The 27,102-nt window shown below is 37.9% G+C and overlaps 1 pseudogene; it reads left to right on the top strand.

The window, feature by feature from the left end:
* The window catches only part of LOC105547327, a 112,118-nt pseudogene extending 96,820 nt beyond the window's left edge, over window positions 1-15,298 (top strand).
* Window positions 15,299-27,102: the final 11,804 nt, after the last annotated feature.

Below are 27,102 nucleotides of genomic sequence, written 5' to 3'. Positions count from 1 at the left end.
AATGCTTCCAGTTTTTGAATTTTTTTAGTATTTACTTGATCCTTTGAACACTACAGTATAAATAATGCTTTCTTCATTTGATTGTTAAGGATTTTGTGACACATTAATTTTCACCAGTTCACACAGTCAAGGAGGTAAGCGGGACAAGAATGTAGGTTGTACAAAGTCCAATTTTTGTGTGTGAAATATTTGACATGACACATAGTTTGCCACTGAACAATGCAGGGCTTAAGGGTGCCACCTCAGCTCCACCCCCACGCAGTTGAACATCTGTATATAACTTTTGACTACCCAAAATCTTTACTAGTAGCTTACTGTTGATTGGAAGACATACTGATAATTCAAACAATCAACTAATAAATATTTTGTATGTTGTATGTATTATGTATTTTTATACAATACTTCATTTTATTAATTTTATTAAGAAAATTATAAGGAAAATACATTTACAATTAATTAAGTTGAATTGTATCATCACAAAGATCTTCATCCTTGCCCTCTTCACAGTAAGTAGGCTGACGAGGAGGAGGAAGAGGTTGGGCTTGCTCTCTCAGGGATCACACAAGCACAATAGGTAGAGGAGGTGGAAGGCGAGGCAGAAGAGGTAGGCACTCTTGGTATCATTTTTATTTAAAACAAAACAAAAAAAATCCCCGTATAAGTAGGCCTGCACAATTTAAACATGTGCTATTCAAAGGTCAACTGTATTTCTTTGTTTTTAATAGAAAAAAAATTACCTCTGAAAATAGTAGATAGTTAACAGTAATTTAATATTATAACACTTAAATTGCATGCCAACACTTTTTATTTGCTAAAGATACACCAATATTTTGAGATGAGACCAAAATTTTGAGAAGATATTTCAACTTCATAAAAGTGACAGCAACCAGGATTAAGACCATTCCAAAATGTTTGCACTCTACTAAGCTTCAAAGATGAATGTTAGGCTGGGCACGGTGGCTCACGCCTGTCATCCCAGCACTTTAGGAGTCTGAGGCAGGGGGATCACGAGGTCAGGAGATCGAGACCATCCTGGGTAACAGAGTGAAACCCTGTCTCTACTAAAAATACGAACAACTAGCCGGGCACGGTGGCGGGTGCCTGTAGACCCAGCTACTCAGGAGGCTGAGGCAGGAAAATGGCATGAACCCGGGAGGCGGAGCTTGCAGTGAGCCGAGATTGCACCACTGCACTCCAGCTTGGATAACAGAGCAAGAGTCTGTCTCAAAAAAAAAAAAAAAAAAAAAAAAAAAGATGAATATTATGCTAATTTTAAAAATATAATAGGAATTAACACTTGTTAAGTATAAACAGTATTTATTTATTTATTTATTCCTTTAACAAATGTTCATTGAGAGCCAACCAGGAACAAAGTACTGTGGAAAGACATGGACAAGGAGCTATATACCCTACCTTCCAGGAATTTATGTGATAATATTTGTCATTTCTCTATTAATGTAAAGTAAATCAAGACAGAGAGAAATACTTTATTTCTATTAAATATACTTGCATTAGTTCGCTCTTGTATTGCTATAAAGTTCTTTATACCTGAGACTGAGTAATTTACAAAGAAAAGAGGTTTAATTGGCCCATGGTTCTGCTGGCTGTACAGGCTTCTGCTTCTGGGGAAGTCTCAGGTAACTTACAGTCATGACTGAAGATGAAGGGGAAGCAAGCATGCCTTACATGGTGGGAGCAGGAGGAAGAAAAGGAAGGGGAGGTGCTACACACTTTTTAAACAATCAGATCTGTGAGAACTCTACCATGAGACACCACTTAGGGGATGGTGCTAAGTCATTTGAAACCACCCCCATGACCCTATCACCTCTCACCCAGCCCTACCTCTAACATCAAGAATTACAATTTAACATGAGATTTGGGTGGGGACACAGAGCCAAACCATATCAATAGTTTCCTATTAAAATGATAGATCTAACATAAAAATACAGGAGATCAAGATCATCCTGGCCAACATGCTGAAACCCTGTCTCTACTGAAACACAAAAAATTAGCCAGGCATGATGGTGTACACCTGTAACGCAACTACTCGAGAGGCTGAAGCACAGGAATCGCTTGAACCCAGGATGTGCCACTGCACTCCAGCCTGGCAACAGAGCAAGACTCTGTCTCTCTCTCTCTCTCTCTCTAGATATATATATAGATATATATAGATATATATAGATATAGCACATTTAAAAGTTCCTTATGATAGCTGAAACTATATTATAATAAACAGGAATTTTCTGACATGAAAGGTCAGAAATTGCAGAAATAAAAGGAATCATAGAGTATCAGCCTTCATAATGTAATCATCATACCAGTGAGAAATGAGAGCAGAGCTGGAGAACACTGACTACCTGTCTCCTAGACAACTGGGGTTGATTTTTTTCATTGACAATAAAGTATTAAGATGGCTCTTTGCTAATCCAAGTTGTAGGTTTTTTGTTGTTGTTGTTTGGTTTGGGTTTGGTTTTGGTTTTGGTTTAGAGATAGGGTGTAGCTCTGTTGCCTAGGAAGGGGTGCAGGGGCAATCACGGCCACCTTGAAATCCTTGACTGAAGTGATCCTCTTGCCCTAGTTTCCTGAGTAACTGGTGCTACGGGCATGCACTACCATGACCAACTATCTTTTTAAAAAATATTTTTTGTAGAGATGACATCTCAGTATGCTTCTTAGGTTGACCTCAAATTCCTGGCTGCAAAAGATTCTCCCACCTTAGCCCCACAAAGTGCTAGGCTTACAGGCATGAGGCACTGCTAACAGCTCAAGTTGTAGCTTTTGGTAGGCACTCAGTAATAGCTAAGGACATATCACTCACCTAATAATGAACACATTAATTCATACTTTTAATTTGTAGATTTCCAAGTTAGTGCCTTTGGCTTTTGACTCTTTTTGTTTATTTTATTTTCACCATTACACTCTTTATTGAAAGCAATGCACAAAAAACTAGAACTAAAAAGAAGCTTATGTCATTTTATTACCATCCTAGTAGGATAAACCTATGCAAGATGTTTTCCCACAGTTATTGAAACACTTACTTCTTAATAAATATAAAAGCAGTGAGATAGAATTGATTTAAATTGCTCATTTGTATCATTACTATAATCATTTTGAGTGTGAGTTACCATAAATAGATGTATCGTTTTTTCTACTGTCTGGGGAAAATTTCAATGGAGACACTGACAAATAAGCTGCTTCTTTAATGCATGTGGCCTTTTTGACTCCATAGTCATGAAAAGAAACATGCCAGGGTCTCTAATAGTTTCCTGTTCTATTTTGAATTATCTTTCAATACAGGAATTCCTTGTGTAATAAGTGCACTCTGAGTGGATTTAAATTTGAAGCCAACTAACTTGAAGCTCAGTTACATGTCAGATTTGTCTCAAGTCTTTTATTTTTGTTTGTGTCCATAAAGACTGATTCCATGGTCGTACGTTTGAAGTTATTCATTAAGAACAGTATCTGGTTTATATGTCATCAGGACAGGCAGCCAATGTTGGAGGTGCAGAAACATTCTGGCCCCACTGCAGGGTTACAGTTCATAGACCCGGTCTCTCTAGAAGATATATGAGTCCTCCCACCGTTGTTCAGTGTTCAGTCCTGGAGTTTAACAGAAGAAATCAATGAGGCGCAACTGTGCAAAATAGGGGTCAAATATGTACAGCTGTGGCTCCACATATATCAGATAGCTCTGTTTGATTTTTCTCTAGACAGTATTCATTATCAAAATGGGCTTCAGGAGCTTTTTATTAAAAACAAATTGATGTTAATTAATTCAGATTGCAGTGGCCATTAGTCAGCTATCTCATTGCAGAAAACTGAATCAAATCAAGACTGTTCCCTGCAATCTCTGAGAGTTTCCTATCTTTAAATCTAATGTTAAATTGGAATTCTTATGTTTTAAGGTAAAGTAAGCTTTTTTACTCTGGCTGTCTTTTGACTATCAGCTGCCTTGTTCCTTTGCTGCTTAACTTTACTTTAGAGGTCTGTATTATGTTTCTATGATAATATTTTATAATTTATATTTTCCTACCTATCATAGTTTTTTGGATGCAATTAAATTATATGTATTTTCACTTAAATATTTGGAATTTTAAATCTAAGGACATTTTTAAAGTAATAGTTTTTTTTCCTGTTTTATAAGAGAAATATCTTCTGAATATATGAATTCTAACAAATTACTTCTCTGGTGTTTTAACTATTCACATTCTATCATTCTTTTCCTGTATATTATTTTTCTTTCATGCCTTATCTCTAACCAACAAACACACACATACATAAACAAAAGGAATAAAGAAGCCTGTCAAAAATCCTTTACTGTTTTCTCTTTTCCTATAATTAGTATGAATAAGAACTAGTTCAATTGCCTTTTTTCTCTTTGTCTTGGTCCTTTGCCTCTCTGAGTGACTAACAAATCAGGTATAGGCAGATATGAAATCTGTGTGCTTCTTTTTCCTCTCCTTTAATTTGGATGGATGAACAGTAGAAAGCCAGAAACAGGAGGCTGAATCTCTAGAAATAGTATGTGAGAGAAAAAGAAAGGTATGTGTGAATGTGTGTGTATGTCTGGAGGATGGGGGTGCAGAGGAGGAGTTTAAATGATTTGCAACAGGACAGGGGATTGTGGAAAGATGAGACTGTTGGGGTATAAGTTGTAATGAGGAGGAAATTGGAGCTGATATAAAAATTACGGCCAATACTGCTCTGAGATCCCCAACAAGCAGCTGTCTCTTATACACATCTAGATGTGTATAAGAGGATGGGGGTGCAGAGGAGGAGTTTAAATGATTTGCAACAGGACAGGGGATTGTGGAAAGATGAGACTGTTGGGGTATAAGTTGTAATGAGGAGGAAATTGGAGCTGATATAAAAATTACGGCCAATACTGCTCTGAGATCCCCAACAAGCAGAGCCCCCTTTCTTTAGGTGGTCCTTACCCTCTGAAGTGTCACCTTCAAAACTTTCTACATCCTCCTTCAGTGTCTCTGAAAATCTAGGCTGGTTGTACTACTTTGCTGGGGCACCCCAAGCCCATACTGGGACTTGCAATGGCCTTGGTTTCTGTTTCTATATGATGGACTTTCTCTGTCTCACCCCCATCAAAGCTGAGGTCATCTAGAAGACCTGATGGACCCCAGGATTTGTAAATATGAGGACACTCCAGGGTTCTCTGTCCAGGTCCTTCCTTTCTGGTTCTAGAATGGCAGGCTGGCACGTGAATTATTCCCTTTAGTTACTTAAGCATTTCTCTAATGGGATCATATGAAATCAGGCTGGCACATTGGTGCTGACATATCAATTTGAGGTGATAATCACTCTCATCTTTTTTTATCCTGTGTTCCCCCCACCACCCACCAAATACTGGCACCTATCCCTCAGCAGAGAAATCACAGGGTAAAATAAATCTTGATCAAATCTTCCACGGGTTGTCAGTTCTATTTCTTCATTGTTCCATAATGCCAATGGACCTTTTTAAGCAATGTCTTCGCTTGCCTCTAAGTGATATGGTGAAATTGTGCTCTTCTGGGTCAGTCTTAAGTCACGGCAGAAAGAGGAAGTCTGTTTCTTGCATGAATGGTACCACTAATCTCACTCCACCCACGGAACCTGTGTAGATGGACTGTTTGTCTCCCAAAAAGCCTTACGGTGAAATCAAGTCCTCAATGTCATAGAATGTGGATGCGGAGTCTTTGGGAAATAAATAGGTCATGAACATGGAGACCTGATGCCTGCCCTTTTAATTAGTGTCTTATAAAAACAGGTCAGAGAGCAGGTTCTCTGCTTTTGGCCACATGAAGACACATCAAGAACACAGTCCTCTAAACCAGCAAGAGGGCACTCACCAATTACACAACCATACTGGCACCCTGATATTAGGCTTCCAACCTTGAGAACTGTGAGAAATAATGGTTTTATTTTAAACTACCCAGTCTATGAAAAGTTGTTCTAGCACACCCAAACTGACTAAGACAGGTCCTTACCTATACTCCCTTCCAGCTGGTGGTAGTATGTATAAAAATATCTCACATTTTAAGAATGTGGTGATCACAGCCTCAAAAATTCAAGGAAAGATATAGTTGGAAGATGGATTATTCTATTTTTATGCTATCAAATTTTATATATTCAAATTAACTTAACCAGATAATTTCCTGAATACTCTAGGTCAGACTTGTATTTTTGGTCATCTTCAAAACAGTACAGTAACATGTTTTGAGAGAGTCATTGGAAGCCAATTCTTTGGGCAGCATGATGGATGGTGCAGTCATGAGTAATGATGTAACCAGCACTAAATAAATGGTATTAGGGAACTGTGGTAGCAAGAAGATCTATATTGTTTCAATACAAACAGGTTGTGGAGAGCCTGACATTGTGAGTAATAATAGTGTTGCTACCTTTTTCAAAATGGGAGATGTGAAGTTAACCAGTTATGACATATTTGAAAGAAGAGGACATGAAAAAATGGCTCCTGGACCTCAACATAGAGAAATTGTACCTGGACACTGCAAAGAATTATCAAACACACTGACCGAATAAACAAATACTTTATACTTCTCCTCTACGATTATTTTAAATCTTCACCAGTAAGTCACTAAGCCTCAAATAGGCCCACACATTTTTAATACATACTTAATCAAAGTATTTATATAGACAGAAACCCTGCGAGAAATATTTTTCCAGGATTCTGCACGTACTAGGGCCAAGTCCACTTCCCCAAATGGATCTGGTGATCCATTTGGATACCTAGAGATGTGTACAACATGATTATACCTTGAAAATGGCAAAAGCACCTTAAATTTACAATATGGATGACAATTATAATTTTCTTAAATAAAGAGGAAAGTGCATTATTTTCCCAATTATGAGGAGAGAGGAAATAACCAAAAAGGTAACTAAAAACAAATAAATAAATCATGGCAATGGTTTTTCTGAATATTTCTCTCCTATTTCAAGCATTCAAACAAATGTAGTTGAAAGCTAGCTATAATTCTGAAGATTTGAATATATTTGCCGCTTGCAGACTGAGTTCATATGTCTGAACTGATGGAATTTAATGAATTCATTCAAACTTACTTGAAGAACCACGTAAGTACCAGGTGTACAAATATAAAAATTGTGTATTTTTTGTCTTTGAGCTACTAACAGTTTAATAGAAGAGGAAAACATGCAAACAAATAATTACACAATATGTTTTGAGGACAAACTGAAGAAAGAAACTAAACTATATGAGAAAACAGAAAGAAACTTTTTATGTGGTAATTACTGAGTAGTCTTACAAGATTAATAGGCATTTCCAGGGACATCAGTCTAATACAGGAAAATGGATATGTATGCAAATATTAACATTGACTCCAATTCCCTGTTTCCCTTACTCTGTGGCTTAGATTCCTGAGTTTGAAAATATTTCTCATAAACTTTAATTTACTTCTGCAGTTTATCAGAGTTAGAGGAGTATTAATTGGTGTTATTTTAAGGGGTACTTTTCAATTTCCAGACTTGCAAACTATTACACACAATGTATATATCAGCTGGCCCTTGATGTTAATGAATTAATTCTGAATCCCAGTTCCACGTTCTATAGAATTCAATGTCTCTCTAGAGTGAACAGGAATTACCAGAGGTTTATCTCTTAGGTTCTTTCACCTGGCTCCTGTTTCCATGCATGCTGTATCCCTTCTGTGTCATACTGATGAAGGTATGAGACTGAGTCCTTTTACCACTTAAGAAACCACTTTTCTTATGTCTTGACATGACCGAATCTTCTTTGACATAGTCACGCTTTTCACGTCCCACCCAATTATGTGGAATTATCTAGGCACTTTCCTAAGCAAGACAGCATCCTCTTTAATGATGCCTTGGTTTGTTTTTTAAGGGTGATTCCCAAATATGGATGCATATTAAAATCACCCAGATGAGGATTACAAGAGAATACATAGACCCCAGAATACCATCTATTGAGATCGTGATTTAATTGGCCACAGGTGAGTACAAGGTACTGCGCTTTTAAAAGCCTCCCAGGTGATTCTTATGTGCAGCCAACTGTTTTGTAGATTGCCACAATTTGTATATGGTTTGAAAAAAAACTTGCTTAATTTTCTTTTAGGTTTGAGTTTTATATAAATTAGACCAAAAGCATGTGTTTTCCTGTAATTTTATCTCAACATTGTATCTATTGCTTATTCACACTCACTGTTGCATAATATATAGTATATATACATATATACTATTATAAGTACATACATGTATATATACTATATATGTGTGTGTATATATACACATATATGTGTGCATATATAGTGCAATAATGTATTTAATGGATTTGAAGATTAATGCATATCTTGCTCATAACGATGCTTCCTGAATATTTTAAAATAGCTTCTGGTGCAAATTTTCAAGTGTTTCTTATAAGGTATATATAGTATATTGAAATTTAGCAAGTTATCCCAAATTACTTTCCAAAGTGGTTGTACCAGTGTACATGTCCAACAGCAGTGTATGAAATGGTTGTACCAGTGTATGCTCTCAATAGCAGCTCACGAAAGTTATCCTTTTCTATATCTTGGCTAATACTTATGATTGCCAGACACAAATTTTTATCTATCTACTGATGCCTCATTATGGTCTTTAATTTGCATTTCCCTAATTAAAATCTTATATTATTATTGACTTTCCTTGTTTCCTATTTTATAGAATGTATATTAGCCACCAGTCTTTTACTGTGATGCCAACTCAATTATATATATATACACACACACACACATATATATATATATTTATTTATCTTAAATGTGTATGCTAAAGTCCTAACCTCCCTTGTGATGATATTTTAAAATGGGCCCTTTAGAAGATAATGAGGGTTAAATTGTTACCAGAAAGTGTGGGAATCCTCGGTTCTTGTCCTCTAGAAAGAGAGTCCAGTCTAGAGACACACAACAAAGGTTAAGTGGGAGAGTTTATTGAAAGAAGATAAAGTATATTCCAAGAAAAGAGTGGGGTGGCCTGGCTGGGAAACACCTCTGGGTTGGTCCAGCTTGAAAAATAGCAATAGTGGTGTTTATTTAAAGAAATAGTACTCTCTAAAAGATGAGAGAGTGGGCTGCTCAAAATAATGATTCAGCAGCAGCTAGTGCTGGGGAACTCTATTTATGAGAATTTTGTGAAATTATTCATGAGAGGGAGTGTCTCTTGAAATCATGTTTAAGGTGTACATGCTTTGTGGTTGCATGGGGGTGCGTGGGGGTGCATGCTTTGTGGTTGTACATTCTGACACACACATCACACCTGATTAGCATTTAAAATCTCCACCCAGGGGCATCCTTTTTTCTATTATAATGAACAAAAGGCTACTGTAGCATGAGTTATTGGAGGAGTTCTCATCTGCAGGGAAAGTCCCTATCATAGTTATCTTGGCCTGATAGCTACCCTTCAGGGCAAGAGGAGCCCAATTATAAAGCCAGAAGTAGCCTGTGTAGCCATCGTTTTTTTCACTTACTGACAGTGGGCAGGACTTACTGTCAGTGGGCAGAGTCTCTAGGATTTCTACTTGCTCATTTCTGGCTATCTGCCTACTCTAACAAAATGAAATCACGACGATAGAACCCTCATAGTGGGATTAATGCCCTCATAAGGAGAGACACCAGAGAACGCTTTCTCTTTCCATACCGCCACAAAGAAGAGGTCATGTAAGTATACAGAGAGATGGTAGCAATCTATAAGCAAAGAGAAGAGGCTTAAGAATAAAAACCTACTTTGCTGACATCTTAATTTTGAACTTCACAGTTTCCAGAATAGTGAGAAAATAAATTCCAATTGTTTAAGCTACACAGTATATTAGTGTTTTATGACTGCCAAAGTCGACCTGTATATCCACTTACAAACACACATCACTCACATCCAATATTACATTTATGTATATTATATTCTATCCAGCACTTTTAGGTAGAAAGTGGAGGCAAAGCTTTTCTCTAAACATCTTTCTTAAAATTGTTGAAAATGAATGTTCTTATATTTTCAGTGTCATATAATTAGTAAGATAGTTATTTTAATATATTTGTTATAAATTATGATCAAAATTGTGATGAAAATAAATGAGATAGCTACTTTACTATCAAAAGTCCTGCTGACTAACTCCAATTCAAGATAGTTGTAGGTATCTGAAAACCAAACTATGTGACTAAAAACTTGATGAACAGAATGTATTTGATTGGACTTTAGAGTAAAAGGAACTGGCAATAGGGAAAATGGGCAGTGGAAGTTTAAGGCAATTTGCTATAATTATTGAGACATGGGCCTCTGTTAAGTGGAGGATCAAGAGAAAATTTTTGCAGATGATTTTCTTGGGAAAAAGATGCCTACAAATCCAGAAAAAAGCAATCAGAATTTCAGAGGTGAATGCTATTTCCAGAGGCAAATTAATAGTGAATCAAATGAAGTGTAATATCCACTTCCCTCTCTGGCACAGATCCTCTAGAAGATCCTGAATCTAATTTTTATTAACAATCTTGTTTTCCTCTTTATAAAGAATATCCCTTAAGTAATTTGGATATTTGTATCTGCCCAAATATGTTGAATTCTAATCTCCAGTGCTGGATGTGGGGCCTGATATGTGTTTGGACATGGGGGCAGATCCCTGATGAACCATGTAGCCATCCCCTTGGTGATAAGTGAGCTTTCACTCTGAGTTCACACAAGAGCTAGTCATTTAGAAGTGTGTGGCACATCCCTTCCCCCAACTCTTTCTCACTTGCTTCTGCTTTCGACATGTGATGTGCGTGTTCCACCTACACCTTCCACCATGATTGAAAGCTTCTTGTGTCTTCACCAGAATCCCAGCATATGCCAGCTTTATGCTTCCCATAGAACCTACAGAACTATGAGTCAATTAAAGCTCTTTTCTTTAGGAATTACCTGGTCTCAAATATTTCTTTATAGCAATGCAAGAATGAACTAATATGTTCCCAAAATGTGATCTAACAAAACCTGCTTCTCTTACGGTTGTGTAGCTAAGGAAAAAAGCAGGATGAGCCTTATTGAATTGTGTTGGAACATTTTCTGCTCTTGGGGCTTAGAAAGTAGAAAAAAATCAAGACATCCATTGAGGAAGTCTTCTGGTAAAGAAATAGTTATATAACACAAAAGATGGCAAGGGAGTCATAGGGAGAATAAGGAAGTGAAGGTACTATTATATTATGCATATCTGACAAAGGCCGAAAGAGTGCTAGGCTTTGCATGAACCCTGGTAACAGAGATTCCATTGGTAGAAGCAGAGAATCAGCATAACTGATTTAAATTATTATGGAGAAGTTTTGCATGAAGCAAGTGTAAGCAAGAAATAGAATGGAAGGGGATTTCACTGGGACAGGATAAGACATAGTGGGAGAACCAAATGGACCTGAAACAAGTTTAGTAAGATTAGTAAGCTAAGAGTTAAAATTGTTCTAAACAGATGTTTGAGTGGGGGCTTTCCATAATCATGGAAGAGTTTTCAATGGCTGGACTAGAAAAACTCTCCTTTCTCTTGATGCCTCAATTACTGAAAAGATCTTTTATAGTCCAGCACTGTCCAAGACAAACAGAATGTGATTCACGAATACAAACCACATATGTCATTTTATACATTCTAGTAGCCACATTTTTAAAAGGAAACAGATGAAATTACTTGTAATAATATATTTTATTTAATCCAATATGTCAAAATTATCATTTTAACATGTAATCAGTATAAATTATTAATTAGATGTTGTACATTTTCTGTATATTTATAGAACATCTCAAATTTGACAAGTTACTTTTTATGTACTCAGTAGCCACATGTGGCGAGGCACGATGAATTGTATATACAACTATAGGAAGGAAACAAAGACATCACTTAGGTGTTGGGACTATAAGGTACTCTGTCCTAAACTTCCCTTGATTTAAATACCACTGGTAAAAAAGAGGTATTTTGATGGATAGACTCCTACCTAAGAAAGATATTTGAAGAAAGAACAGAGAAAAAAATGACCTAAGTTTTCTTTTCTGGGTTATCAAGGTTAAAGAACCATGGTCATATCAGTCAGTCGAAGAGGTCATTGCTTAGAGAAAACGACCTAGGAGTCAGAGACATTACTTACAATAGGAAACTAAGAATTCCCCATACTAGTTAGGTCCAAGCATTAGTCCACTTAAAACATAATTACTTTTCTGTTCCTATGGTTGTTAGCTAAGGATAATGGCCTCCAGCTCCTTCCATGTCCTCACAAAGGACAGGAGTTCATTCTTTTTTATGGCTGCATAGTATTCCATGGTATATATATATACCACATTTTCTTTATCCACAACCAAATACTATATATTCTCATTTATAAGTGGGATCTAAATGATGAGAACACATGGACACATACAAGGGAACAACACACACTAGAGCCTTTCAGAGGGTGGAGGGTGGTAGGGAGAGCATCAGAAAAAAATAACTAATGGGCACTAGGCTTAATACCTGGATGATGAAATAATCTGTACAACAAACCCTCATGACAGAAGTTTACCCATGTAACAAACCTGTACTTGTACCTCTGAATTTAAAATAAAAATTAAAAATAATAACAACAAAAAAAAAACTCTTCGATGAAGGTTTCTGAAATATTTTGCCTAAAACTACTACCTGATAGTTAGGTCTTACAACCCCTTTGTAATTTATCTTGGGTAACTGTCTTAATCTATTTTGTATTGCTATAAAAAACATCTGACACTGGGTAACTTATAAAGAAAATAAGTTAGTATGGCTCATAATTCCGGAGACTGCTGGCACCTCATTGGCCTCTGGTAAGGGCCACATGCTGTTTCACAACCTGATAAAGCATAAAGGTGCGCGAGCATGTACAAAGAGCACACATGAGGGCTAACAACCCACTCTCACAGGAAATGAACCATGCTTGTGAGAGGTAGAACCCATTTGCTCATTCTTGAAAGACAGCAGTAATCTATTCATGAGAGACCCACCCCCATAACCCAAACACCCCCTACTAGGCTTTACCTCTCCACACTGTCTTATTGAGGACCAACCTGCGACATTAGTTTCGGTGAAGACAAACCATAGACCAGTCATGGCAGTTACAGAACTATCCCTCTGTTAGTTAATTTAAAAAATAGCTTTCATAGTAAGGAACAGCAGAAACAAATGGGAGGATAGAGAAAGAATATCTGTTGTTAAGCCAGCACAATGGTTTTCTTATTTCCTCACAAGGAGACGATTTAGATTATCTAAATTGAGAAACATTATTTTTGTTCATTTATTCATTTGTTTTTATTTTTAAATAGCCTCCATCTTTTTGATCTGCATGTATGTGTGTTTTCTCTATAAGACTCCCACCATGAGATGCAAAATTTCGGTGCCCAACCATTTAAGAGATTTTTTTTTAATAATATAGGAAGAATAATTCCTGAATTAGGATATTCTTAGCACATTGTTCCACTGTATACATTACAAATGTAAAGCAGGCACCAGTACTGTCTCTCCACAGGGAGAATTTATGACATAGTACTATTATAAACCCAAAGATTTTACAGTGTTTCATTTTATGGTCTACTCTGCCTAAAATGACCTAAGGTATAATTTTCCTCCCACTGATTGATGCCATCTACAAAGTGCCATTGCTATTGAAGGGTTGGGCTGAACCCATGAGAAAATAATTCTCACCTTTATAGCTTTTGCTTCTAAGCCCAGGTGGTAATGAAAGGGTGGTACATCAGTAAAAGGTTATTCATTAAGTGCCCTTAAGCATGTTTGTAAGTACAGGGAATCAGAAAGACTCTAAGAACAGTTCTGATCACAACTTTTGGTCATTTGAAGCAATTACCTGAGGTGCTCTCCATGAATGCTTCCAGAGCAACTGAATTGTCTAAGAAAAAAAGGAAAAAACAGTGAATTCCTAAATAGCTTTTATAGCCGATGTGGTCTCTGTAGCCATTAAGCACATCATCTCACATGAGACCAAGCACCTGCTGATCACCTCAAAATATATTTCATCTGTAGCTAGGTATGTGTAATTTCCCAATGTCCTGTTCAGGGTAAAATACACTTCCTTTCAAAAGGTCCTTGGTAATACACATTAAAAAGATCTCTTGGAATAATGCACATGAAGTTGGAAGAATTGACATATTGTGAACAAAATATATCACTGGTAATGTAGTCAGTGTATTTCAACTCAATCAGTGGATTTGAATTTCAATTCAATCAGTGTAACAATAGGTCAAGTTTTAGAAATCTTCAGTTAGGCCAGACAATCATTACTGGATGACTCAGCACTGTAGTTCTCATGTACTAACCACATACAAGCATAATATTAATTATAAATCAGTCAGTCTCGACTATAAACCCCAACTCTTCACTCCTCTCTTTAGTTATTTCGTGTTTCCCATTGGTTGTGCTTGTTTTAATGTTAGATCTATTTGTCACCGGTTAGATGGATGGATGGATGGATAGACAGATAGATAGATAGATAAATAGATAGATAGATAGATAGATAGATAGATAGATAGATAGATAGATAGATAGATAGATATAGATATAGATCTCTCACTTATTTTATTCTAGAATTGTGTTGATGGTTACATTTGAATGGTACTATTAGCCTTTTATCTTCTCCAGGATGAGGACTGTGCCTGCTTCTTATATTCTCCACAGGTGCCTTAGGAAAAAGTATGCTCACACCAGGGGCAACATTAATATTGAAAAGCAGTTGCCTTAGGTCACATATAAGTAAAAGACATACCTATGAACTTTAACAAATGAAAGTTTTATGTAAACTTATTACTAGATTTGGTTACACAAGTAGTTATGAAAAACACAGGAAGTGTACTAAGGGAACACGCAATTTTTTTCATAGGCCATATATGCTTAAAGGTATGAATTGGTGATATGGACAGGAGACAGGGAAATTTTGGGTAGAAGAGGGTGGTTCCCTGGCAAAGGCACCACCCTCAAGCCTGAAGATCTGCTGCCCTAAATGAGGACAGGCAGTTCTGGTTTTGCACCCAAAAAGTTGTCCCTGTTGCACATTCTGCAAAGAGAATCAGGGAACTCTCCCGTTTCATTGGTACTTGCAATCAGCTCTAATTGAAACATATTTTTATCTTTTGGGAAAGAGGTGATTAGACATTTACTTTTCACTTTATTTCTTAGTTATTGAAAAATAGAGGTCAGAGTGAAAAAGCTATTACTTCAGGTGTTCGGATGACACCGGGCACTTGTCTGCTGGGATTGACACCCATTGTGAAGAATGTAAGAGAATTCCTTCTTAAAGGAAGAGCAGAGAGGAAATAAAAGCCTCTTTGGATACAGTACACTCTGATGCATTGATATGGTTTGGCTGTGTTCCCACCAAAATCTCATCTTGAATTGTAGCTCCCAAAATCCCCACGTGCTATGGGAGGGACCTGGTGAAAGACAATTGAATCATGGGGGCAATTTCCCCCATCCTGTTCTCATGGTAGTGAATAAGTCTCACCAGAGCTGATGGTTTTACAATGGGAAACCCCTTTCTTTTCTTTCTTCCCAGCCATCATGTAAGATTTGTCTTTTGACTTCCACCATGATTGTGAGGCCTCCCCAACCATGTGGAACTGTGATTCCATTAAACCTCTTTCTCTTTATAAATTACCTAGGCTCAGGTATGTTTTTATCAGCAGCTTAAAAGTGGACTAATACATGTATGATCCCAAAATAAAAATATTTTCTTCTTTCCCTTTTTATTTTGATTTTTTTTCTAAAATATTATAGGCATTAGCCAGGGGCAATGGCTCATGCCTGTAATCCCAGCACTTTGGGAGGCCAAGGTGGGCAGATCACTTGAGGTCAGGAGTTTGAGACCAGCCCAGGCAATATGGTGAAACCCTATTTCTACTAATAATAGCAAAATTAACTGGGCATGGTGGTACATGCCTGTAATCCCAGCTACTCAGGTGACTGAGGCACAAGAATCACTTGAACCCAGGAGGCAGAGGTTGCAGAGAGCCGAGATCATGCCACTGCACTCCAGCTTGGGCCACAGGTGAAACCATGTCTCAAAAAATAATAAATAAAATAAAATATGATAGGCATTAATCTAAGATTGGACTCAGTATGATAATACAAAGAATGAGAATTACATTTTACTCATCTTATGTGTAGGAGAGTACAACTTAACAAAGGCCTGTTCTCTTAAGTATGAAGTCAGTTGTGCTTACTCAGACTTTCTGGATCATTATGCTAAAGTAACAGTTTAACCAGCTTATTCAGCTCAAATTGAGACAAACTATTCTGGCAGGAGGTCCTCTTTACCACTAGGTTGATTGATGTAATAAAAATTCACAAGTTGTCCTCAATGATTTTCTAATCCTAGCTCCTGATGGGTCTTGCTTGCTTTTGAGTCATTTTTTTCATTAGTACTACCCAAAAAAGAAGCTGGAAATGAGGAGACTTCTTAACTCTCCTTAACTCTTCTCATAAGCACAGAAGAATGTGTCAACATTATTCCACTGTTATCCTTTGCCAGCTCTTAGCTATTCTAGAACAGGAGCAACAGTAAATCTTGTTAGGGAGTAGTATACCACAATGATTAAACTTGCCGTCTCCAGAAGAGGCAAACTGGACATTAATTACATTCACCTGTTTAGATATATGTAAATAAAGAATGCTGTGTCTCTCACAAGACAATATAAATATTAACAGAGATGAAAATGTGTGACATGTAGAGGGGTTTTAGCAAAAGCCAGTTCTTCTAATTTTAGTGCCTTAATATAGAAAAATACATGAAAAGTGTATTAAACTCTCTGACTTTATAAAGCAGAAAATGACACACTTGTTGGTGTTACTTCATTTTTAATATTCCTTACTGTCTTGGACCCTGATTTTTAACTGGTTGTATTATATAACAAAAGTACATTTTCCAGTCCCTGTTGTCAGTGATGGTCAGTAAAATTGTATAAGAAAGTGGCAAGTGACACTTTAAGGAATTATCCTTATAGAAAGAGAACAGTGTCTCTATTCTTTCTTCCCTTCCTCTTCCTTGGAGTTTTGATATGATGGCTGGTGCTCCAGCCATCATTTTGGATCAAGATGATAAACATAGTAATACACGCCCTGGATTGCTTAATTCCAAATTCAATTTATATAAGGAAAAAGATTAAATTTAATTGTGCCTGTTATGTGAGAGAGACATGAACATCTGTCTTTCATAAGTCACTCTTACATTGTTCCTTTTGTTATTCTGTTGTATGCAAACTTAATCCTAAATATTGTCCAAGTATTCCCAAATTATCCTCTCCTGGGGGTGACTGGACTGTATGTGAAAAAAAACCAGTAGTCACTCAGTTATTTTTAAAGGAAAGAAAGTTTTTTTTTTTTTAACTGTTAGTATATCTAATTTTTAATTAGAAAAATTAAATCTATTTAAAGAATGAAGGAAATGCTTTTTGAAATATAATATTTATGTTCATCTGCAATGGTAATACATGTTAATTGTAGATTTTTTGACAATAAGCAAAACACAAAAGAAAAAAGAATCCAGCATAATAATTTATCGATTTTCTGTTTATTTCTAAAGAAGTGTGTGTCTGACCATGATTAGAATTTGAGATATGTTTTGTCAGAGATGGCAAAGGTACTTACTCAAATATTTTAAACCCAGATGAGAAGAGAACATATTAAATTTAATTTAGTTTTGCTTTGCCACACTAGATGCTCAGATGCTTTGATTAGGAAAAGAACAATAAGTCGAAGTGGCCTCTGTGGGAAATTCTACTTGAATTTCTAAAAGTTTATTTTCTTGGCTTGTTGGGAAGTCCGAAGTTAGCCAGGATAGTTACCACTTCTTGAATAGGCACTTTTGGGAACCAACTTTGTCAAGGCTTTTGCTTTACTTAAAATGCAGTTCATGACAAGTGGAAGCCAAAAGTACAAATGTGGAAGCTCAATATCAGTTGAGTAGGTGAAAATTTCTATGCCATTAATGACTCTAAATTTTAACATTCATTCTTATACCAAGTGTTGTACTTTGTTTCCTTTTTTTTTTTTTTGAGATGGAGTCTCGCTCTGTCACCCAGGCTGGAGTGCAGTGGCGTGATCTTGGCTCACTGCAGCCTCCACCTCCTGGGTTCAAGTGATTCTCCTGCCTCAGCCTCCTGAGTAGCTGGGGCTACAAACATGAGCCACCGCGCCCGGCTAATTTGTGTATTTTTAGTAGTGATGGGGTTTCACCATGTTAACCAGGATGGTCTCAATCTCCTGACCTCGTGATCCTCCTGCCTCGGCCTCCCAAAGTGCTGGGATTACAGGCGTGAGCCACTGCACCCAGCCACTTTGTTCCTTTCTTTACATAAGGAAAGCTTTTCCTTCACACATAGCAAATCCAAAGCAGTGAATACATATGCTATTTTGCCGATGTTTCCAAAATTTCTGATATATAGTTCAAAATGATCCCAAGTTATCAGGGGTGGCAGAGGTCTTTCCCTGTAGTTACACAATTTTGGTCTCAGGCAAATACCTTTGAAATATTTTACAGAAAAGATCTTCTCTATCTTTTATCTTGTCGACTGTTACTCATATTTCAAGTCTAGTTTAAATGGAAAATGCTCAGGTAAGCCTTTCCCAAACTAACAAATAGAATTATTCTCCTCCATTATATGGCTCAGGCCTGAGCCATATGATGAGCCATTACTTGGCATGACACAGGTAAGCTCTGTTTTCTACTGGATTCTTAGTGCAGTAAAGTTAGTGTTGCTGGATGGAGTGCCTAACAAATTAGAAAGTTCTTTGCACCTATTTAATCAGCAACAAATTGAATTAATATGTTTTAATAAATTTGAAATAACCACAGTTAAAATGAATTCAGGTTATCTTCATTAATTAGAAATTTAGGATTGTTGAGTATGTAGCATGTTTTATATTGATCAAGTTTTCATCCTCAAAAAGCAAGTGAGGATTTGTTGGTCAAATTTCTTATCAAAAATGCAGCATGCTGTTAGAAAATGAAATACATAATAGGTGAGTTGTTTTTGTTTGTTTGTTTGTTTTACCCATACTGTTAGATGCAACCTGATTTTTAAAAATAGATTTAGGGGGTACAAATGCAGTTTTATTATATGAATATATTGTTTAGTGGTGAGGTCTGGGCTATGAGTGTAACAATTTTCCAAATACTATACACTGTGCCTCACCACCAGCCCACTGTCTATTTTTCCACTCTCTATGTCCATGTGTACACATTCTTTAGCTCCCAATTTTATGTGAGACCATGTGGTATTTTAGTTTCTATTTCTGAGTTATTTCACATAAGATAATGGCCTCTAGTTCCATCTATATTTCTGCAAAATACATGATTTCTACTAAGCTGTATTCCATGATGTATATGTGTATGTATGTGTGTGTGGGTATGTGTGAATATATACACTACATTTTTTTAATCCAGTTATCTGTTGATGAATCTTTAGGTTGATTACTTTGCTATTATGAATTGTGCGGCAATAAACATACAAGTATAAGTGTCTTTCGGATATAATAATTTCTCACTTTAGGGTAAATATCCAATAGTGGGATTGCTGGATCAAATAGTAGTTCTATTTTTAGTTCTTTGACAAACCTCCATACTGTTTCCCATAGAAGTTGTACTAATTTACATGATCACCAACAGTGTATAAGTATTTCCTTTTTTCTGCATCCTCCGCAACAACTGTTGTTTTTGACTTTTTAGCAATACCCACTCTGACTGGTGTAAGATGGTGTATGTCATAATAGGTTTAATTTGCATTGCTCTGATAATTACTGATGTTGTCCGTGTTTTCCTTCATTGTTGGCCATTTGGATATCTTCTTTTGAAAACATTCTGTTCATGTTCTTTGCCTATTTTTTAATGGGGTTATTTGTGTTTTTCTTGTTGAGTTGTTTGAGTTTCTTACAGATTCCGGATATTAGTCTATTGTCAGATGCATAGTTTGTAAATAATCTCTCCCACACTACCGACTGTATTTTTACTCTGTTGATTATTTCTTTCTGTTGTGCAGAATCTTTTTAGTTTAATTAAATTCTATTTGTTTATTTTTGTTTTTGTTGCCTTTGATTTTGAGGTCTTAGGCATAAATTACTTGCGTAGACAAATATCCAAAAAGTTTTCCTAGATTTTCTTCTAGAATTTTTATAGTTTCAGGTCACACACTTTGGTCTTTAATCCACCTTGAGTTAATTTTTGTATATGTTGAGAGCTATGGGTCCAGTTTCAGGTTTTTTTTTGTTTTTTTGTTTTTTGCATACAGCTAGCCAGTTTTCCCACCACCATTTATTGAACAGAATATACTTTCCTCAATGTATGTTTTTGCCCACTTTGTTGAAGATTAGTTGATTGTAGCTATATTTCTGTATTCTCTACACTGTTCCATTGATGTATGTGCCTATTTTTATGCCAGTACCATGCTGTTTTGGTTAGGAAAGCCTGGTAATATAATTTGGAGTCAGGTCATATGATGCCTCTAGCTTTGTTGGCTTTGCTTAGAGTTGCTTTGGCTATTCAGGCTCTGTTTTTTTTGCTTGGATACAGATTTTAGGATTATTTGTTCTAATTCTGTAAAAAGTAACAGTATATTGATAAGAATTATATTGAATCTACAGGTTGCATTGAGCAGTATGGTCATTTTAACAATACTGAGCAGCAAGCAATTCATTAGTATGTTTGTGTCATCTACTATTTCTTTCATCAGTTTCGTCATTTTCCTTGTAAAGACCTTTTGCCTCCTTGGTTAAATGTATTCGTAGATATTTTATTTTATTTTGTAGCATTTGTATATGGAATTGAATTATTGATTTTGTTCTTAGCATGGTTGTTTATTGATGTACAGAAATGTAACTGAATTTTTGTATGTTGACTTTGAAAATTTACTTAATTAATTTATCAAACCTAGTAGTCTTTTGGCAGACTTAGGGTTTTCTAGACATAAGATTACATCATCAGCAAACAGAAATAATTTGACTTCTTCTTTTCCAAACTGGATGTCTTTTATTTCATTCTCCTGCCTGATGGCTCTGGTGCAAGGTACTTTCAGTACCGTGTTGAATAAGACTGATGAAAATGAGCATCCTTATCTTGTTACAGAGGTGATAGGGTTTGGATATTTGTCCTCTCTAAATCTCATATTAAAATGTGATTCCCAATGTTGAAGAGGACTGTTGGGAGGTAACTGGTTCACAGGGTGGATCTCTCTTGGATAGTTTAGTACCATCCCCTTGGTGATAGTGAGTTCTTATGCAGTTGTTTCACATGAGATCTGATGGTTTAAAAGAGTCTGGGACCTTCCTTTCTCTCTCTTGCTTCCTCTCACTATATGATGTACCTGCTTGTGCTTTAACTTCCACCAGGAGTAAAAGCTCCCTGAGGCTTCACAAGAAACCAAGCAGATGTCAGCACTATGCTTCCTATACAGCCTGCAGAAACATGAGTCTGTTAAATGTATTTTTTTTTATAAATTACCCAGCCTCAGGTATTTCTTTATAGTGACATAAGAATGAACTAACACAGGTAGAATGCTTTATTTTCTCCATTTTGTATGATATTGGCTGTGAGTTTATCATACCTGGCTTTTATTGTTTTCAGGTATGCTCCCTTGATGCCTGGTTTGTTTACTTTTTTATCATAAAGAAATGCTCAATTTTATCAAATGCTTTTTCTGCATCTATTGAAATAATCATATGCTTTTGTTTTTATTTCTGTTTTAGTGGTGAATTGCATTTACTGTTTTGTGCCTGTTGAACCATCCTTGCATCCTTAAATAAAACCCACTGGATAACTGTGTATTATCTCTTTGATGTGCTGGTAGATTAAGTTTGCTAGTATTTCATTGAGGAATTTTGCATCTATGTTAATCAGAAATATCAGTCTATAATGTTCTTTTCTGTATGTAATATTACCTGGCTTAGATGTCAGGGTAATATGGCTTTGTAGACTGAGTTGGGAAGGATTCTCTCTTTCTTGAATTTTTTTGGAGCCGTTTCAAAAGAATTGGTAGCAGTTCTTTGTACATCTGATAGAATTCAGCTATAAATACACCTGGTCCTGGGCTGCTTGTGTTGGGAAATTTTTTATTACTTATTCAATCTAATTACTTAGTATTGGTCTGTTCAAGATTTCTATTTCTTCCTTGCTCAAACTTTGAAAATGGTATGTTCTAGAAATGTATTCATTTCCCTTAGGTTTTTAAGTTTGTGCCCATAGAGCTCTTCATAGTATTCTTGATGATCTTTCATATATCTCTGGTATTGGCTGTAATATCTCCTTTTTAATTTCTTAATGTGCATATTGGAATCATCTCTCTTCTTTTCTTGATTGATCTATCTAGCAATATATTAATTTTATCTTTTTAAGGAACTACATTTTCATTTTGTTGATCTTCTGTAATTTTTTGTCTCAATTTATTATTTCTACACTGATCTTTGGTATTTATTTTCTTCTGCTAGCCTTAGGTTTGGTTTCTTATTTTTCTAGTTTCTACTTCCTTGAGATACACCATTAGGTTGTCAATTTGTGATCTTACTATTATTTTGATGTAGGCATTTAGTGCTATACTATTCCCTCTTAGCACTGCTTTCAACCAGTTAGGTGGGTTTCCTGTATGCAGCATATGGTTGGATCTTATTTTTTCTATGCATTAAACCAGTCTGCATTATTCATTTATTCATTCATGTATTTATTTATTTATTTTAGACCATTGTTTCTGAAGAATATTGATGCAAATATTTTTGTTTTTTATTTTAAGTTCTGGGATACAGGTGCAGAATGTGCAGGTTTGTTACATAGATATACATGTTCTATGGTGGTTTGCTGCACCTGTCAACCTGTCATCTAGGTTTTAAGCCCCGCATGTATTAGGCATATGTCCTAATGCTCTCCCTCTCCTTGCCTGCCACCTGCCGACAGGCTCTGGTGTGTGTTGTTCCCCTCCCTGTGTCCATGTGTTCTCATTGTTCAACTCCCACTTACAAGTGAGAATATGTGGTGTTTGGTTTTCTGTTCTTGTGTTAGTTTGCTGAAAATGATGGCTTCCAACTTCATCCATGTCTCTGAAAAAGTCATGAACTCATTCTTTGTTATGGCTGCATAGTATTCCATGGTGTATATGTACCACATTTTCTTTATCTAGTATATCATTGATGTGCATTTGGGTTGGTTCCATGTCTTTGCTATTGTAAATAGTGCTGCATTAAATATATGTTTGCTTGTTTCTTTATAGTAGAATGATTTATATTCCTTTGGGCATATATCCAGTAATTGGATTGCTGGGTCAAATGGTATTTCCGGTTCTACATCCCTGAGGAATTACCACACTGTCTTCCACAATGATTAAACCAATCTACATTCCCACCAACAGGCAAATTGATTTTTGCAATTTGCGGATCAGGAGATTCCCTCATGAGCCTAAACCACCAGGGCCCTGGATTTCAAGCACAAAACTGGGTGACTGTTTGGACAGGCACTGACCCACAGGAGAATTTTCAGCAGCACTTGGAACTCCAGTGAAACAGGGGAACCGTCCACTTCCCTGGAATAGGGGCTGAAGCCAGGGAGCCAAGCAGTCTTGCTCAGTGGGTCTCACTTCCATGGAGCCCAGCAAGATAAGAACCACTGGCTTGAAATTCTCACTGCCAGCACAGCAGTCTGGAGTCAGCCTGGGATGATTGAGTTTGGTTGGTGGAGGAGTTACCATCTTAACTGTGACTTGCTGGGGTATACTCGCCGGGATATCACTAGTGGAGACTGCAGAACAGCAAAGATTGCTGCCTGATCCTTCTCCTGGAAGCTTCTTCCCAGAGGGACACTGGCCTGATGCCAGCTGGAGCACTGCTGTATATTTTACTGTGGCTTTAGTAGGCAGTTTTCCTTTGACAGGGCTAAGGAGACTGGAAGGTTTGGAGTGCATGGAATTCACCACAGTGCAGCAAAGTGGCTGTGGCCAGACTGCTTCTCTAGATTCTTCCTCACTGGACAGGGCATCTCTGCAGGAAATACAGCAGCTTCAGTCAGGAGCTTACAGACAAAACTCTCATCTCCCTGGGACAGAGTACCTGGGGAAAGGGGCGGCTGTGGTTGCAGGTTCAGCATACTTATTCTTTCCTGCCTGCCGACTCTGAAGAGAGAGGCTGATCCTGACAAGGGGGATTCTCCCAGCACAGTGCACCAGCTCTGCTAAGGGACAGACTGACTCCTCAAGTCGGTCCCTGACCCCCATGCCTCCTGACTGGGAGAAATCTCCCAACAGGGGTCAACAGACACCTAACACAGGAGCACTCCAGCTGGTATCAGGCAAGTGTCCCTCTTGGAAGAAGCTTACAGAAGAAGGATCAGGTAGCAATCTTTGCTGTTCTTCAGTCTCCACTGGTGATACCCCGGTGAACAGTGTCTGGAGGGGCCTCCAGCAAACTGCAGCAGACCTGCAGAAAAGAGGCCTGACTGTTACAAGAAAAGCTAACAAACAGAAGGCCATAACAATAGCAACATCAACAAAAAAGATCCCCCCACAAAAACCCCATCCAAAGGTCATCAGCCTCAAAGATCAAAGGTAGATAAATCCATGAAGATGAGGAAAAACCAGTGCAAAAACACTAAAAATTCCAAAAGCCAGAATGCCTCTTCTCTTTTAAATGATTGCAACACCTCTCCAGCAAGGGCACAGAGCTGGATGGAGGATGAGATGGACGAATTGAAAGAAGTAGTCTTCAGAAGGTGGGTAAAAACAAACTCTGCTGAGCTAAAGGAGCACGTTCTAATCCAATGCAAAGAAGCTAAGAACCTTGATAAAGGGTTACAGGAGCTGCTAATTAGAATAACCAGTTAAGAGAGGAACATAAATGACCTGATGGAGCTGAAAAACACAGCACAATCATTTCATGAAGCATACACAAGTAGCAATAGCCAAATCGATCAAGTGGAAGAAAGGATATCAGAGTTTGAAGACTACCTTGCTGAAATAAGGAATGCAGACAAGATTAGAGAAAAAAGAATCAAAAGGAATGAACAAAGTCTCCCAGAAATATGGGACTATGTTAAAAGACTGAACCTGTGATTGATTGGAGTACCTAAAAGACACAGAGAGAATGGAACCAAGTTGGAAAACACTGCAGGATATCATCCAGGAGAACTTCCCTAGCAAGACAGGCCAATATTCAAATTCAAGAAATACAGAGAAGGCCGGGTGTGGTGGCTCGGGCCTGTAATCATAGCACTTTGGGAGGCTGAGGAGGGCAGATCACAAGGGTCAGGAGATCGAGACCATCCTGGCTAACAAGGTGAAACGCCATCTTTACTAAAAAAAAAAAAAAAAAAAAAAAAAAAGCCAGGTGTGGTGGTGGGCACCTGTAGTCCCAGCTAATTGGGAGGCCAAGACAGGAGAATGGTGTGAACCTGGGAGGTGGAGCTTGCAGTGAGCGGAGATGTGCCACTGCACTCCAGCCTGGGAAACAGAGCGAGACTCCATCTCAAAAAAGTTAAGGGCAGTCAGAGAGAAAGGTCAGGTCACCTACAAAGGGAAGCCCATTACACTAACAGTGGATCTCTCAGCAGAAACCCTACCAGCTGGAAGAGAGTGAGGCCAATATTCAACGTTCTTAAATAAAATAATTTTCAACTCAGAATTTCATAGCCAGCCAAACTAAGCTTCATAAGCAAAGGGGAGAAAAATCTTTCCAGACAAGAAAATGCTAAGGGATATCATCATCACCAGGATGGTGTAAAACAAAATAGTTTACAGACTAAAACAGAGTTTTATTCACTCTAGTGTAGTTCAAGCTCCACGCAAGAGGCGTTATTGCTTGATCATTGTTTACCTCAAGAAACTCTATTGCTGCAGGCAACAGGTTGGTCCATGGAATGAACTTGAGTGACTTGAGCTCCCTGCTCAGCCCTTGAGGGGGTGACAAAGTGGGTAGAGTTGAACTGCCAAGTGTGCCGTTGGGTATCACAATGGTGAGCACAACCACCAACCCAGACAGAGGTGGTGGCAGGAGCTTCTGGTGAAATTTGCTGAGGTCTCTGCACTGGAGAAGTGAGTTTTTCTAGTCCATGGCTGAGGTAGGCAGGGATGTGATCCACTGTCCTGTCACACCACTGTCCTGGTGCTTGGGACAATCAGATCAGGCAGATATCACACTCTATCTCAAAGCTGCAATGTAGCCAAGAGCCATGAATGATGCCTGCTCTGTGGCTCACCACCAAAATGTCTCTGTTGTGGAAACTTCTCCCTCAGCTCAAAAGACACAGCTTTGTTACTCTCCTGCTCTCTGCTGCAGGAACACTGTTGCTCTGTGTAGGGGGAGTCTTTTGTGCAAGTTGGCTCCAGTGGGCACACTGCCAGTGGGTATGCAGATGCCCCTAATAACCCTAGAATGGCCATCCTCTGGTGCACGTGCACCAGTCTCCTGAGGGTAGCCATAACTGGGTCCACTGCTCTGGGTAAGCGGGAAGGAGAAATCTTCCTATCCAATTCTGTGCCCAAGTCTGGGGCTGTCTGGCCACTGAGATGGAATCATACTTCTACCTTGCGGAGCTGAGCATAGCACCTCTGTCTCCACTAGAAGTGCTGTCGTCACTCTCAGCCTATAAGTGAGGTGCTCTTAACCATAAGAAAGCATGCATACCCCTTTTTGTTTTTGTTGTTCAAGGGGTGCTCCCTTTCTGCACTGCACTCTTCCTTCCCTTAGGGGCAGCACACTATTCCCCAAAGATTAAACCACTGGGAAGCCTGCAGCTCTCTTGGGTCCAGCAAGGCCTGTGTGGTTGCTGCAATCCAAGCTGGTCCTGGGGAATATTCTGGGGCTCCAGTGATTTGGGGAGACAAGGGATGAGGTTCCCTGGGCAAGACAGAGTCCCTCAAAGGCTGTGCTCCAAGTATGGCACCTACCACACAGCTTGGGTCTAGGGGGAGTGCACGTGACCTGGCTCATGCAGGCAATCTGGTAATGCCATCAAGAAGTCTCCAAATCACTGCCCACACCAGTGTTTGGGTTTGCGAGAACAGAGGCGCTCTCCAACAGGTGGGATACCGGTGGTGTGCCGCAGAAGCGAGGGGAGCCAACAACACTCTGACATACCTTTTCAACAGAATACCAAGTCC

The sequence above is a fragment of the Mandrillus leucophaeus genome, unplaced genomic scaffold (genome assembly GCF_000951045.1).
Source record: "Mandrillus leucophaeus isolate KB7577 unplaced genomic scaffold, Mleu.le_1.0 Scaffold385, whole genome shotgun sequence".
Taxonomy (NCBI): Eukaryota; Metazoa; Chordata; class Mammalia; order Primates; family Cercopithecidae; genus Mandrillus; species Mandrillus leucophaeus.
Note: the sequence above shows the minus strand (reverse complement) of the source record. Positions and strands in the feature narration are given on the sequence as shown.